At 47.2% G+C, this 13,852-nt stretch overlaps 1 protein-coding gene across 1 annotated transcript in view; it reads left to right on the forward strand.

Moving 5' to 3' along the window:
* The first annotated feature begins 1,644 nt into the window (after positions 1-1,644).
* PRRT4 (proline rich transmembrane protein 4) overlaps positions 1,645-13,852 on the forward strand; it is a 56,238-nt gene continuing 44,030 nt past the window's right edge. The window contains exon 1 of the mRNA XM_075273877.1: positions 1,645-1,756. The gene's annotated coding sequence lies outside the window, so the exon portion shown is untranslated. The remainder of the gene's footprint in view (positions 1,757-13,852) is intronic.

Below are 13,852 nucleotides of genomic sequence, written 5' to 3' on the forward strand. Positions count from 1 at the left end.
GGCTCCTGGGGAGCATATTATATTGTCTGGGGCCACTGAGGAGCATTTTATACTTTGAGGCCCTCTGGAAAGCATATTATATTGTGTGAGGTCACTATGGAGCATTATACTGGGGGGCTCTGGGGAGCCTATTATATTGTGTGTGCCACTGTGGAGCACTTCACTTTATGGGGCTACTGTGGAGCATGATACTGAGGGAGGCAGTGTGGGGAGTCTATTATATTGTGAGATTTATTCTTATTCACTGTGGAGAGCCTATTACACTGTGTGGAGATACTGGGGAGTATATTATATTGTGTGCGAGCCCCTGTGGAGCATTATACTATGGTGGGAGCAGGCTTTGGGTAGCATATTATACTATATGGGGCCTCTGTGGGGGTATAATATATTGTGTAGGGGCACTGTGGTACATTATACTTGGGGGGCCCTCTGGGGAGTATATTATACTCTCTGAGGACAACTGTGGAGCATTATATTGTGGTAGGGGATGGGCTCTGGGGAGCATATTATACTGTGTGGGGCTACTGTAGGGTATTATACTGTGTGGGGCCTATGAGGAGCATAGTATACTGTATGGGGCCACTAGGGGAACATTATATTGAGGAGGCACTGTGGAGAGCCGAATATACTGTGTGGGGCATATTATATTGCGTGGGGCTGCTGGGGAGCATATTATACTGTGGTGAGGGCAGGCTCTGGAGAGCATATTACACCCTGAAGGGCAATTGTGGAGCATATTATACTGTGTGGAGGCTCTGGGGAGCATACTATACTGTGTTAGGCCACTGTAGAACGTTATACTGCATGGGGGTTCTGGAGAGTATATTATACTTTTTTGAGCATTATATACCATATGGAGCCACTGTGAGGGGGCTAAGGGGAGCATTTTATACTGTGGTGGATATTGCATGTGGAGCATTATACTGTGGGGCCGGGGGAGGGGGGGTGCTCAAAATTCCCGAGTGCAATGCCTGCATCGTAGCTCCTTCACTAAAATCTTATGCATATGTGTAGTGCTCCATGGCCATGTCATTCCTCATACAGTACTGTGCATGCACCAGCCATAGGGGATGACGATACTGGGAAAATAATCCGTAACGCTGAATAGTCAGCACATATGCAAGGTTTCAGTGATGGAGTCGAGGTATTAGCAGGAATCTATTCAGTGGGCCCCCAGATCAATTTCTCTGGAGGACCCTAGGTTCTTTAGTCTGACACAGTGTATAAACAGGGAAGACATATCCATACAATAGCCTCCAGTAAATGTAGCATTGCACTGAGATGGCATCAACACTCCTAGGTCCACATGCATTATTTTCCCAAGGTCCCTCAGCTCTGCCCCTTATAGTACTGTTCCAATCTTATATGGCAGAGGAGCCTTGGGCTCTCACAGTTGTCAGTGCTGGGGTTCCACTGCAACCTCTCCACCCCTATAGCTATACCACTGATAGTGTAAACAGTGCATGGCTGGCAGATCCAGCACAGTGGCATATATGTGAGAATACACACACAGGCATGGATACACTATCTGCAATACGATAGGCAGAGGAGACAGTGACTGGGAGGGGAACTGGAGGGAGATATAGTGACATAGAGGAGGAGGAGGAGGGGATGACTGTGAGGTGGGATGGGGGAGGGAGAAACTCAGAGATGGGGCTGGTTTGGTAATGGAAAGCATTACTGAGAAGAGATGAGGTGGGATGCAGTGTAGAGAGCGGGCTCAGCACACTGAGGGGATCAGCATGGATGTGGACGGGTAAGTGATGCCATCTTCTGCTATGTCCGCCTTCACAGCTGGCTGTTGGGCATCTGGGAGAATGAGTGCACTTTACTTGCTTCATATCGCTCTGTATGGCATATGACTTTACCTGACATTGCCAGGATTTTGATAGATATTGTTTTCTGCAAAGCTCTCTCCATTTTCCATAGCTGATGCGAGTTCTCGTTTCCAGCTGTGTACATATGTCCTCAGTGCATCACGTCTGTGTATTACAAGTGCCTAGTGTGCAGATGTCTTGGTTATGTGTGTGGTCGCTACTTGTGAGCGGGCTCTCTATGTCTCACATACACACTGCGCTCTTCATTCTGTCTCACATACTGAAGACATCAGCTGGCCATAGACATAATGATTTCTTATGCCATATAACCAATAAAGACAATTTTTCGCTGATAATCATCAATTCTGCAGCACCAAATAAATCACTGTGTTAAAATTCTATAAATCATTAGAGAAATGTATTAATGACTTTTGATCGGCTGTTATAGTCAAGATCTGTAATTGATAATCCGATCAGTCATAAATGATAAGACACGGTAATATGTACTGAACATACATCTACTGGGTCTCCATACATGCATGTAAAATATTGCTTGTCTTAATTCGCCTATGAATTTCATTAGGTATTATACCACAGTATTCTGATCAAAGAAAATGTATGCCTTTCCCATATATTGATATTTTTATGTCCAGCATTAATGATATATACTTCAGATTATGTGTATTATGTATATTTTAACCCAGTGATATGTTTGCACATTATCTTTGTAGATATGATTTGTAGATATGTTACCATCTCGATGATGTTTTACATAATGTATCCTTATGTGACTCTTGCACATTTGACACACATGAATTATATTTTCATTCAATTAAAACTCAGATGCTGCAATTTACTAAAGCTGAGCATTCTCAACTACATATAGATTTCTAATACATGTGAATAACATTGTTAATTTGGTAGTCACTCTGGAAGCAAATGCCATAAAACCAATAGTCGTTATTATGATAAGCGCACCAAAATGGATTCAATCAGCACTCGCTCTACGTTTGGTGATTCTGTCCCACAAATCCGCTTGAAAAATGCAGAGAGAAAAGTCCTTTTTGGTTGGATACCGGGCGGAATCCCGATGGACCCCATTATAGTCTATGTAGTATAGTCTATGTAGTAGTGTATATATATATATATATATATATATATATATATATATATATATATATATATATATATATGTGTGGTATAGTCTATATAGTACAGTCTATGGGGGCCGGGGGTAACCGCTTTTTAAGCAGATTAGGTTTCCGTTTTTCGGGCCCCCAAGCAGACCCAAAGAACACAAACTGAACCGCAGGTTCACACAACCGCAGGTTGAACACAAACACAGGTATGAATCTAGAGTAAGATAAGATAAGATAACCATTTAATAAGATAAGAGATAAGATAATCCTTTAATAGTCCCACAGTGGGGAAATTTCAGTATGTTACAGCAGCATAGTAATACAAATACAGGTTAATACACAGTAATATATTACAGACGTAGGCACTAGAGATGAGCGAACACTAAAATGTTCGAGGTTCGAAATTCGATTCGAACAGCCGCTCAATGTTCGTGTGTTCGAACGGGTTTCGAACCCCATTATAGTCTATGGGGAACAGATACTCGTTAAGGGGGAAACCCAAATCCGTGTCTGGAGGGTCACCAAGTCCACTATGACACCCCAGGAAATGATGCCAACACCTCTGGAATGACACTGGGACAGCAGGGGAAGCATGCCTGGGGGCATCTAACACACCAAAGACCCTCTATTACCCCAACATCACTGCCTAACAACTACACACTTTCCACATTCAAAAAAACCTCTATCAAAGTGGGAAAATACCTGGAAACCTTCTTTACTCCCCAAATGGATGGACACAAACCCCAATTTAAGCTCAACAAACAGTAACAACCACCCCTTTAAATCACGTTCCCCATGACAACCACAAATGGAATAGGCAATGGGAATTCCAAAAGCCCTCACCCTTAACTGTCATTTTGAGTGTGTGTGTGTGTGTGTGTGTGTGTGTGTGTGTGTGTGTGTGTGTGTGTGATGTGGTAAGACCTTCCAAAATTCACTTTTCTAGCCCTTAACATGAGCCCTTCCAAACAAAGTTACATGACCTTAAGCTGAGCTACCAGCAGAGATTGAGGCCCTTGGCATGAGTAGAGCCTTGCACCAGCAGTGTTTTTGGCACTTAGGGTGAGTTGAGCCTTGTACCAGCGTGTGTCCCTTAACATCAGGCGGGCCCTAAGTTCTGCGCTTTGCACAAAAGTTCCACATTAACTAGGCTGAATGGTACAAAGATTAGTAGGCCCGAGAACCAGGAACAGGTCTTGCAATGGCTGTCGGATAACGCTTAAAGCACATTGTCCACCAGCCAGTCAGCCTCTACCTCCTCTTACCCAACAGTCTTGTCCTCCTTCCACCCAAAATTCCCAATCTTCTCAGAACAATAACCCCAACTGTCCCTGCTCCCCAGAGCTGTTCTCCCTTCCTTTGACTGTACCGCAACCTGCCCCTCCATTTCGCGATTCCACGGACCTAACAGACGAGTATCTGTGTCCAGATGCTCAAACACTAGAGTCTCCTCCATTCCATCTCCGGTCGATTTGGTGGCGGATGACCAGCAACCCACCCTCATCGACGACGATGAGACGCAGTTGCTGTCAGGGCAGCCAGTTGACATGCGCATTGTGCAGGAGGAGGAGGCGAGACAGGAGTTGGAAGAGGAGGTGGTGGACGACGAGGACACCGACCCCACCTGGACAAGGCAGATGTCAAGCTGGGAAAGTAGTGTGGATGTTGAGGCAGGTGCAGCACCAAAAAGGGTAGCTAGAGGCAGAGACATGTCCAGAGGCAGAGGTCAGCTGCTTTGCCGAAGCCAGGCCAGACCCGGAATGTCCGAAGATGTTCCCTTTTGTACCCAGCCCAGAAAAACTCCCCCATCGAGGGCACGTTTCTTGAAGGTGTAGAGTTTTTTCAAGGAATGCGCCGAGGACAGATATAGTGTCGTCTACACAATTTGCCTCTCGAAATCGAGTAGGGGCCCTGAGAAGAGCAACCTGTCCACCACTTCAATGCACCGTCATTTGGAATCCAAGCAATGGAATCAGTGGCAGGCAGCAACGGCAGGACAAACGTCGCCCGCCGTTCATGCCACTGCCTCTGCTCACAGTGCTGGCGATGCACTCCAGAGGACGAGCCAGGACATCACTTCATCTGCCTCCGCCACTTTGTTGACTTCTCCCTCATCCTCCCCTGTTTCTGTCTTATCTCCTTCTCCTGCACCATCAAAGGCACCATCAGGCGCTTCTTTACAACAACCCACCATCTCTCATACATTGGAGCGCCGGCAGAAATACACCGCTAACCACCCACCCACGCAAGCCTAGAACGCCAACATCGCTAAACTGCTGGCCCAGGAGAGGTTGGCGTTCCGGCTTGTTGAAACTCCCGCCTTCCCGGACCTGATGGCAACTGTGGCACCTCACTATGCCGTCCCTAGCCGTCTCAACTTCTCCCGGTGTGGCGTCCCCGCCTTGCACCAGCACGTGTCACTCAACATCAGGTGGGCCCTTAGTTCCGCGCTTTGCTGCAAGGTCCACTTGACCACCGACACTTGGACAAGCGCCTGTGGTCAGGGATGCTGCAGTGCTTATCTTTAATGACAGGCAGGGTGAATGTGGTGGAGTCTGTTCCCCGGGTGCAAACTGGGGTGGCCTATCTCCTCTCCCAGGCCAAAATTCATGGCAGGAGTAGACTGAAACCCTACGACGCTGCAACCTCCACCACAGCTACTAGCGGCAAACGCTAAAACACTGGTGTGGGGAGACGTCAGCAGGCGGTGCTGAAGCTCATCAGCTTGGGGGACAGACAGCACAGTGCCTCCGAGGTCAGGGATGCCATCCTGGCTGAGATGGCATTTTTTTTTCCCTGCTACACCTGGGGCCTGGCATTTTTACGCCTGTGATAATGGCTGGAACCTGGTAGCGGCTCTGGAGCTTGCCAGCCTCCAACACGTTCCATGTTTGGCCCACGTCTAACCTAGTGGTGCAAAGTTTTTTAAAAACATACCCAAATGTACCGAAGCTACTGTTGAAAATGCGGCGCTTGTGCGCCCACTTTTGCAAGTGCACAGGAGTCGCTGCTAGCCTAAAAACACTCTAGCAAGGCCTACATCTGTCCAAACACAGGCTGTTGTCCGTCATTCACACACGCTGAAACCCTACAATACCATATCTTGAGCAGGGTGTGTGAGCTGCACAGACCTTTGATGGAGTTCCATCTACAAAACCCAAGGGTTCCTCAAAGTCAGCAACCAAAGTTTCTGCACCATGAGTTTCCAGGGGTGGCAGAGTTATGGCTAGGGGAAGAGGCATGGATAGGGATGATGTCTAGGGGCAAAAGCAGTGTGGATGTGGAGGCAAGCTAAGCAGGAAAAACTGGGGGTACAAGCTAAGGCATGGACTGGGGTGATGTCTAGGGGCAAAAGCAGTGTGGATGTGGAGGCAAGCTAAGCAGGAAAAACTGGGGATACAAGCTAAGGCATGGACTGGGGTGATGTCTAGGGGCAAAAGCAGTGTGGATGTGGAGGCAAGCTAAGCAGGAAAAACTGGGGGTACAAGCTAAGGCATGGACTGGGGTGATGTCTAGGGGCAAAAGCAGTGTGGATTTGGAGGCAAGCAAAGCAGGGAAAATGGTGGCTAGAGGCAAAGGGATGTCCATAGGCAGCAAGGGCAAAGATGCAAAACTCTCCCGTTTCAAGAATTTTCCTGACTTGTTTCCCCACAAAACATTCCTGGGAGGAGGGCTGAAACACCACCCTCCTCCTCCTCCGCTGTTAGATTTACCCCAGCTACGAGCTGAAAACGCTGCAACACTGGTGTGGGGAGACGTCAGCAGGCTGGGCTGAAGCTCATCAGCTTGGGAGACGGACAGCACACTGCCTCTGAGGTCAGGGATGCCATCCTGGATGAGATGGCAATTTGTTTATCCCCGCTGCCCCTGGGGCCAGGTTTTTTAGCTTGTTGGAGGGCTCTGGAGCTTGCCAGCCTCCAACACGTTCCATGCCTGGCCCACATGTTCAATGTAGTGGTGCAATGATCTTTAAAAACATACCCCAAATTAGCTGAGCTAAGGGTGAAAGTGCGGCACTTGGACACCCACTTTCCCAAGTCTACAGTACCTGGAGCTAGCCGCAATACACTCCAGCAAGGCCTACATCTGCCTGAAGCACCTACTGTTGTGCGAGGTCACCACACGCTCTAACCCTAGATACCGTATGTTCAGCAGGGTGTGTGAGCAGCAGAGACCTTTGATGGAGTACCAGCTACAAAACCCAAGGGTTCCTCAGAGTCAGCTCCCTCACTTTCTGCACCATGAGTTTCCATGGGTGGCAGACTTATGGCTAGAGGCACAGGCATGGATAGGGGTGATGTGTAGGGGCAAAAGCAGTGTGGATGTGGAGGCAAGCTAAGCAGCAAAAACTGGGGGTACAAGCAGCCGGTGACATCATCACTGACAAGCACAGCTGTCTGTCAGCTGACAGGCTGACTTTCACCAAAATGAACAGACAATGGATAGACTCATCATATACATGTCAGTTACATGACAAATTTAGTGCAATTTGCAAGTCCAAGATGGTTTGGAGATCTGCGGAGAGGAATCTCACCACCTCTTGCGGGTGCCATCATTTGGAAGGCAAGCCCTGGGCTCAGTGGGTGAGAGCAAGCGCAGGATAATCGTCGTTTGGCCTGGCGGCCACTGCCTCTTCCACTGTTGACAGGGCTGGCGCTGCAGTCCAGACCAGGAGCCAGGACACCTCCACATCTGCCTCTGACACTTTGGGGAGTTCACCCTTATCCTCACCTTTTCCTGCCATTTCTCCTTTTGCCCGCGCCATCATGCGCCTCTTCCCAGCAACTCCCCATCTCCCAAGCCTTTCATTTCATGCTAAAGTACAGCGCAACCCACCCACATGCCCAAGGCTTCAACGGCCTCATCTCAAGAAATCTGGCCCAGGAGATGTTGGAATCCCGGCTGGGGGACACTCTGCCCTTTTTGGGCAGAGTGTCTACTGCGCCACCGCACTGTGCCGTCCACACCAGCACTTTCCCCCAAACATGAGGCGGTCCCTAAATTCAGCGCTTAGCCCTAAAGTTCCATGTGACCAGTTACGAATGGACAAGTGCATGCGGACAGGGACGCTACCTTTCAATTTGGGCACAGTGGTTGAATGTAGTTGAGGCGTGGACCGGGTCGCAAAATGTGGTGGCCTGACTTGTCTCCCCACACAACATTCCTGGGAGGAGGGCTGAAACACCACCCTCCTCCGCTGTTAAATTGACCCCAGCTACGAGCTGGAAACGCTGCAACACTGGTGTGGGGAGACGTCAGCGGGCCGTGCTGAAGCTCATCAGCTTGGGGGCCAGACAGCACACTGCCTACAAAGTGAGTCATGCCATCCTCGATGAGACGGCAATGTGGTTTTTGCCACTGCACCTGGGCCCAGGCATGTTGTCATGTGTGATAATGGCCGTAACCTGGGATTGGCTCTGTAGCTTGGCAGCCTGCAACATATTCCATGCCTGGGCCACGTTTTTAACTCATTGCTGCTAATCTTTTGAAAAAGGTACCCCAATGTTCCTGAGCTACTGGTGAAAGTGTGGCGCTTGTGCGGATAGTTTTTAAAGTGTATAGTTGCCGCTGCTAGCCTCTATGCACTCCTACAACGCCTGTACCTGCTGGAACAACGGCTGTTGTGCGACGTCTCCACACTGCTGGCACTAAACATATCATGTGTTGAGCAGAGTGTGTGAGCAGCACAGACCTTTGATGTAGTTCCAACTCCAAAACCCTCGGGTTCGTCAAAGTCAACTCCCTCAGTTGCTCAACCATGAGTGGCCATGGGTGGCAGACTTATGTGAAATCCCATCCCATCCATTGCACTGGACACGAAACATTAGCATGCGCTCAGCACAACTTCGGATATGGCAGATGCGTTAAGCAGGGTGCAGGGTACAACACAGACCAGGCCCGAGCACCAGGAACAGGTGTTAGAAATACTGCAGCATCTGCCATTTCCTTCCAATTTTGGGGTTTTGGACCCGCCACCGACTTGTCTGGACCTAAGTGGGGATCATGAGACACAGTTGCCATCAAGGCAAGCTGTGGTCATGTGCGGTTTGCAGTAAGGGGGCAGTGCGCAATTGGAAGAGGAGTTGGTGGATGACGAGGCCACCGACCCCACATGGACAGGGGTGATGTCTAGGGGCTAAAGCAGTGTAGATGTAGAGGGAAGCTAAATCAACAAAAAACCTGGGTAGAAGCAAAGGCATAAACTGGGGTGATGTTTAGGGGTGAAAGCAGAGTAGATGTGGAGGGAAGCTAAGCAGCAAAAACAGTGGGTAGAAGCAAAGGCATGCAAAACTCTACCCTGTTGGAAGACTTATTCCTAGGTCTGGAACACGTTAATGGCCCCCCTGGACAAATTACTGCCACTCAGGGGCCTAGTGTCACCAGGAGGGACAAGTATAGGCGCATGTTGTGGGAATACCTGGCCGACACCAGCTCTGTCCTCTCCGATCCCTCTGTGCTCTACAGCCTAAACTTATTTTCTCATCTTTTTTTCTGAACTGCACATCTCTTGCCTGCTTCCTTTGGGATCTTAGAAATGGTGGTCCACTTCCACAGATGGTAACTTCAATAGACAGTGTAACGGGAGTAGCTGAGGGATCGCTGTCTTAACCACTTTTTGGCACAAAATTAACTTCCAAAGCCAAATATGGTGCAAGTATATGATGCAAGGACACCTACACACCTATCTCTGACACATTGGGGAGTTCACCCTCATGCGCCCTTTTGGCCTGCACCATCATGCGCCTCTTCCCAGCCACTCCACATTTCCCAAGCTTTTCATTGCAGGCAGAAGTACAATACAACCCACCCCCATGCCCAAGCCTGTAACAGCCTCATCGATAAACTGCTGGCCCTGGAGATGTTGGTGTTTGTTTATGCTTCTGGAGACCCAGGCCTTCCGTCAGCAGATGGCAGCTGGGGCACCTCCCTATGCTGGGCCTAGCCGTTACTACTTCTCTTGGTGTGCTGTCTCTGCCTTGCGCCTGCATGTGTCCCATAACATCAGTCGGGCCCAGAGCTCTGCGCTTTGCTGCAAGGTCCACTTGACCACCGACACATGGACAAGCGCCTGTGGTCAGGGATGCTGCAGTGCTTATCTTTAATGACAGGCAGGGTGAATGTGGTGGAGTCTGTTCCCCGGGTGCAAACTGGGGTGGCCTATCTCCTCTCCCAGGCCAAAATTCATGGCAGGAGTAGACTGAAACCCTACGAAGCTGCAACCTCCACCCCAGCTACTAGCGGAAAACACTGTAACACTGGCATGGGGAGATGTCAGTAGGCCGTGCTGAAACTGATCAGCTTGGGGGACAGACAGCACAGTGCCTCCGAGGTCAGGGATGCCATCCTGGCTGAGATGGCATTTTTTTTTCCCTGCTACACCTGGGGCCTGGCATTTTTGCGCCTGTGATAATGGCTGGAACCTGGTAGCAGATCTGGAGCTTGCCAGACTCAAACACGGTCCACGCATGGCCCACGTTTTCCAACTTGTTGGTGCCATGTTTCTTTGAAACCTACACCATTGTGCCTGATATACAGGTCAAAGTGGGGCCATTTTCGTAAGTGAGAACTAGCCTCTGCTAGGCAGAAAACATTCAGAGCACACTCCTCTCATCTTCGCACCGTTGGCTGGCGGAGGAAGACGAGGGGGTTGGAGTGGCATCTGATGTCCCTATCCCACACGAGGCTAGAGGGTGCACTTCAGTGCATCCCATTGCTTCACCACAAATGGTGTGAAGGGGAGTGGAAAATGGAGGAAATGGAGAGTGACCCTTACAGTTGGGGCCAGCAAAGGCATGCCAAGTAACACACTGGCACACATGGCTGACTTCATCTTGGGTTGCTTTTCAACACATATTTCACATCATGAAGAACAAATAATACTGGATTTTTTCAAGCCTCGAACCCCGGTCTAGGTCTAATGTCTGTTCCTTTCTTATATTAGGGGAGAGGGAAAAAAAATTACTTCAGTGATACGTTTAGCGTACATAGACTGACTATTAATGTGTATCCCACTTAGTGTTGTTAGGGTTACACACCGTCACAACCTGGCTAAAGCTTCTATAGCTGTTAATAAAGTCAACATAACTTTACGGTATCCAAAAAGACAGCTGGTACCGACAGAGAGCAAGACAAATGTCACCCAAAGCTGTGAGCTCTGAACACCCACAGTGACTTTGGCGTCATCATCATTATAAGGGAGTGGGTGGTAATAAATAACTTGGCAGTGCCTAAAACCCAAAAAGCTTATACAACTATATTTACATTAAGATACACAAATGAAACTTTTCAGTAGCATGTCATGAGACAAGCTGATAAGCTCTTCCTTTGTGCAGTGCTATTTGAAAGTTAAACGCTGCCTTTATTTTAATTCTGGAGAAGGTGCAGACATTAGATTTAGAACATGTTGTCTTCATTGTCCAAATCCTCTATATAGGTAACGCGTTTTTCGGGCCGAGCTGTCTGGGAACGAGCTGGTGCAGCACTGACAACCTGGGTGAATATGGCAAGAGCCTGAGATGTAGGGTGAATGAATCCCCAAATTATTTGTGGAATTCCCAGTGAGACAATGGCACTGTATACCAGTATTAAAAATTGTGGGTGCACATAACCCCCATATATTCTTTGAATTCCCAGTCAGACAATGGCACTGTATACCAGTATTAAAAATTGTGGGTGCACGTAACCCCCATATATTCTTTGAATTCCCAGTCAGACAATGGCACTATATACCAGTATTAAAAATTGTGGGTGCACATAACCCCCATATATTCTTTGAATTCCCAGTCAGACAATGGCACTGTATAGCAGTATTAAAAATTGTGGGTGCACATAACCCCCATATATTCTTTGAATTCCCAGTCAGACAATGGCACTGTATACCAGTATTAAAAATTGTGGGTGCACATAACCCCCATATATTCTTTGAATTCCCAGTGAGACAATGGAACTGTATAGCAGTAGCAAAAATTGTGGGTGCACGTCACCCCAATATATTCTTTGAATTCCCAGTTAGACAATGGCACTGTATACCAGTAGTAAAAATTGTGGGTGCACATAACCCCCATATATTCTTTGAATTCCCAGTCAGACAATGGCACTGTATACCAGTATTAAAAATTGTGGGTGCACATAACCCCCATATATTCTTTGAATTCCCAGTCAGACAATGGCACTGTATACCAGTATTAAAAATTGTGGGTGCACATAACCCCCATATATTCTTTGAATTCCCAGTGAGACAATGGAACTGTATAGCAGTAGCAAAAATTGTGGGTGCACGTCACCCCAATATATTCTTTGAATTCCCAGTTAGACAATGGCACTGTATACCAGTAGTAAAAATTGTGGGTGCACATAACCCCCATATATTCTTTGAATTCCCAGTCAGACAATGGCACTGTATACCAGTATTAAAAATTGTGGGTGCACATAACCCCCATATATTCTTTGAATTCCCAGTGAGACAATGGAACTGTATAGCAGTAGCAAAAATTGTGGGTGCACGTCACCCCAATATATTCTTTGAATTCCCAGTTAGACAATGGCACTGTATACCAGTAGTAAAAATTGTGGGTGCACATAACCCCCATATATTCTTTGAATTCCCAGTCAGACAATGGCACTGTATACCAGTATTAAAAATTGTGGGTGCACATAACCCCCATATATTCTTTGAATTCCCAGTCAGACAATGGCACTGTATACCAGTATTAAAAATTGTGGGTGCACATAACCCCCATATATTCTTTGAATTCCCAGTGAGACAATGGAACTGTATAGCAGTAGCAAAAATTGTGGGTGCACGTCACCCCAATATATTCTTTGAATTCCCAGTTAGACAATGGCACTGTATACCAGTAGTAAAAATTGTGGGTGCACATAACCCCCATATATTCTTTGAATTCCCAGTCAGACAATGGCACTGTATACCAGTATTAAAAATTGTGGGTGCACATAACCCCCATATATTCTTTGAATTCCCAGTCAGACAATGGCACTGTATACCAGTATTAAAAATTGTGGGTGCACATAACCCCCATATATTCTTTGAATTCCCAGTGAGACAATGGAACTGTATAGCAGTAGCAAAAATTGTGGGTGCACGTCACCCCAATATATTCTTTGAATTCCCAGTTAGACAATGGCACTGTATACCAGTAGTAAAAATTGTGGGTGCACATAACCCCCATATATTCTTTGAATTCCCAGTCAGACAATGGCACTGTATACCAGTATTAAAAATTGTGGGTGCACATAACCCCCATATATTCTTTGAATTCCCAGTCAGACAATGGCACTGTATACCAGTATTAAAAATTGTGGGTGCACATAACCCCCATATATTCTTTGAATTCCCAGTGAGACAATGGAACTGTATAGCAGTAGCAAAAATTGTGGGTGCACGTCACCCCAATATATTCTTTGAATTCCCAGTTAGACAATGGCACTGTATACCAGTAGTAAAAATTGTGGGTGCACATAACCCCCATATATTCTTTGAATTCCCAGTCAGACAATGGCACTGTATACCAGTATTAAAAATTGTGGGTGCACATAACCCCCATATATTCTTTGAATTCCCAGTCAGACAATGGCACTGTATACCAGTATTAAAAATTGTGGGTGCACATAACCCCCATATATTCTTTGAATTCCCAGTTAGACAATGGCACTGTATACCAGTAGTAAAAATTGTGGGTGCACATAACCCCCATATATTCTTTGAATTCCCAGTCAGACAATGGCACTGTATACCAGTATTAAAAATTGTGGGTGCACATAACCCCCATATATTCTTTGAATTCCCAGTCAGACAATGGCACTGTATACCAGTATTAAAAATTGTGGGTGCACGTAACCCCCATATATTCTTTGAATTCCCAGTGAGACAATGGA

This window comes from Leptodactylus fuscus, chromosome 5 (genome assembly GCF_031893055.1).
Source record: "Leptodactylus fuscus isolate aLepFus1 chromosome 5, aLepFus1.hap2, whole genome shotgun sequence".
NCBI lineage: Eukaryota > Metazoa > Chordata > Amphibia > Anura > Leptodactylidae > Leptodactylus > Leptodactylus fuscus.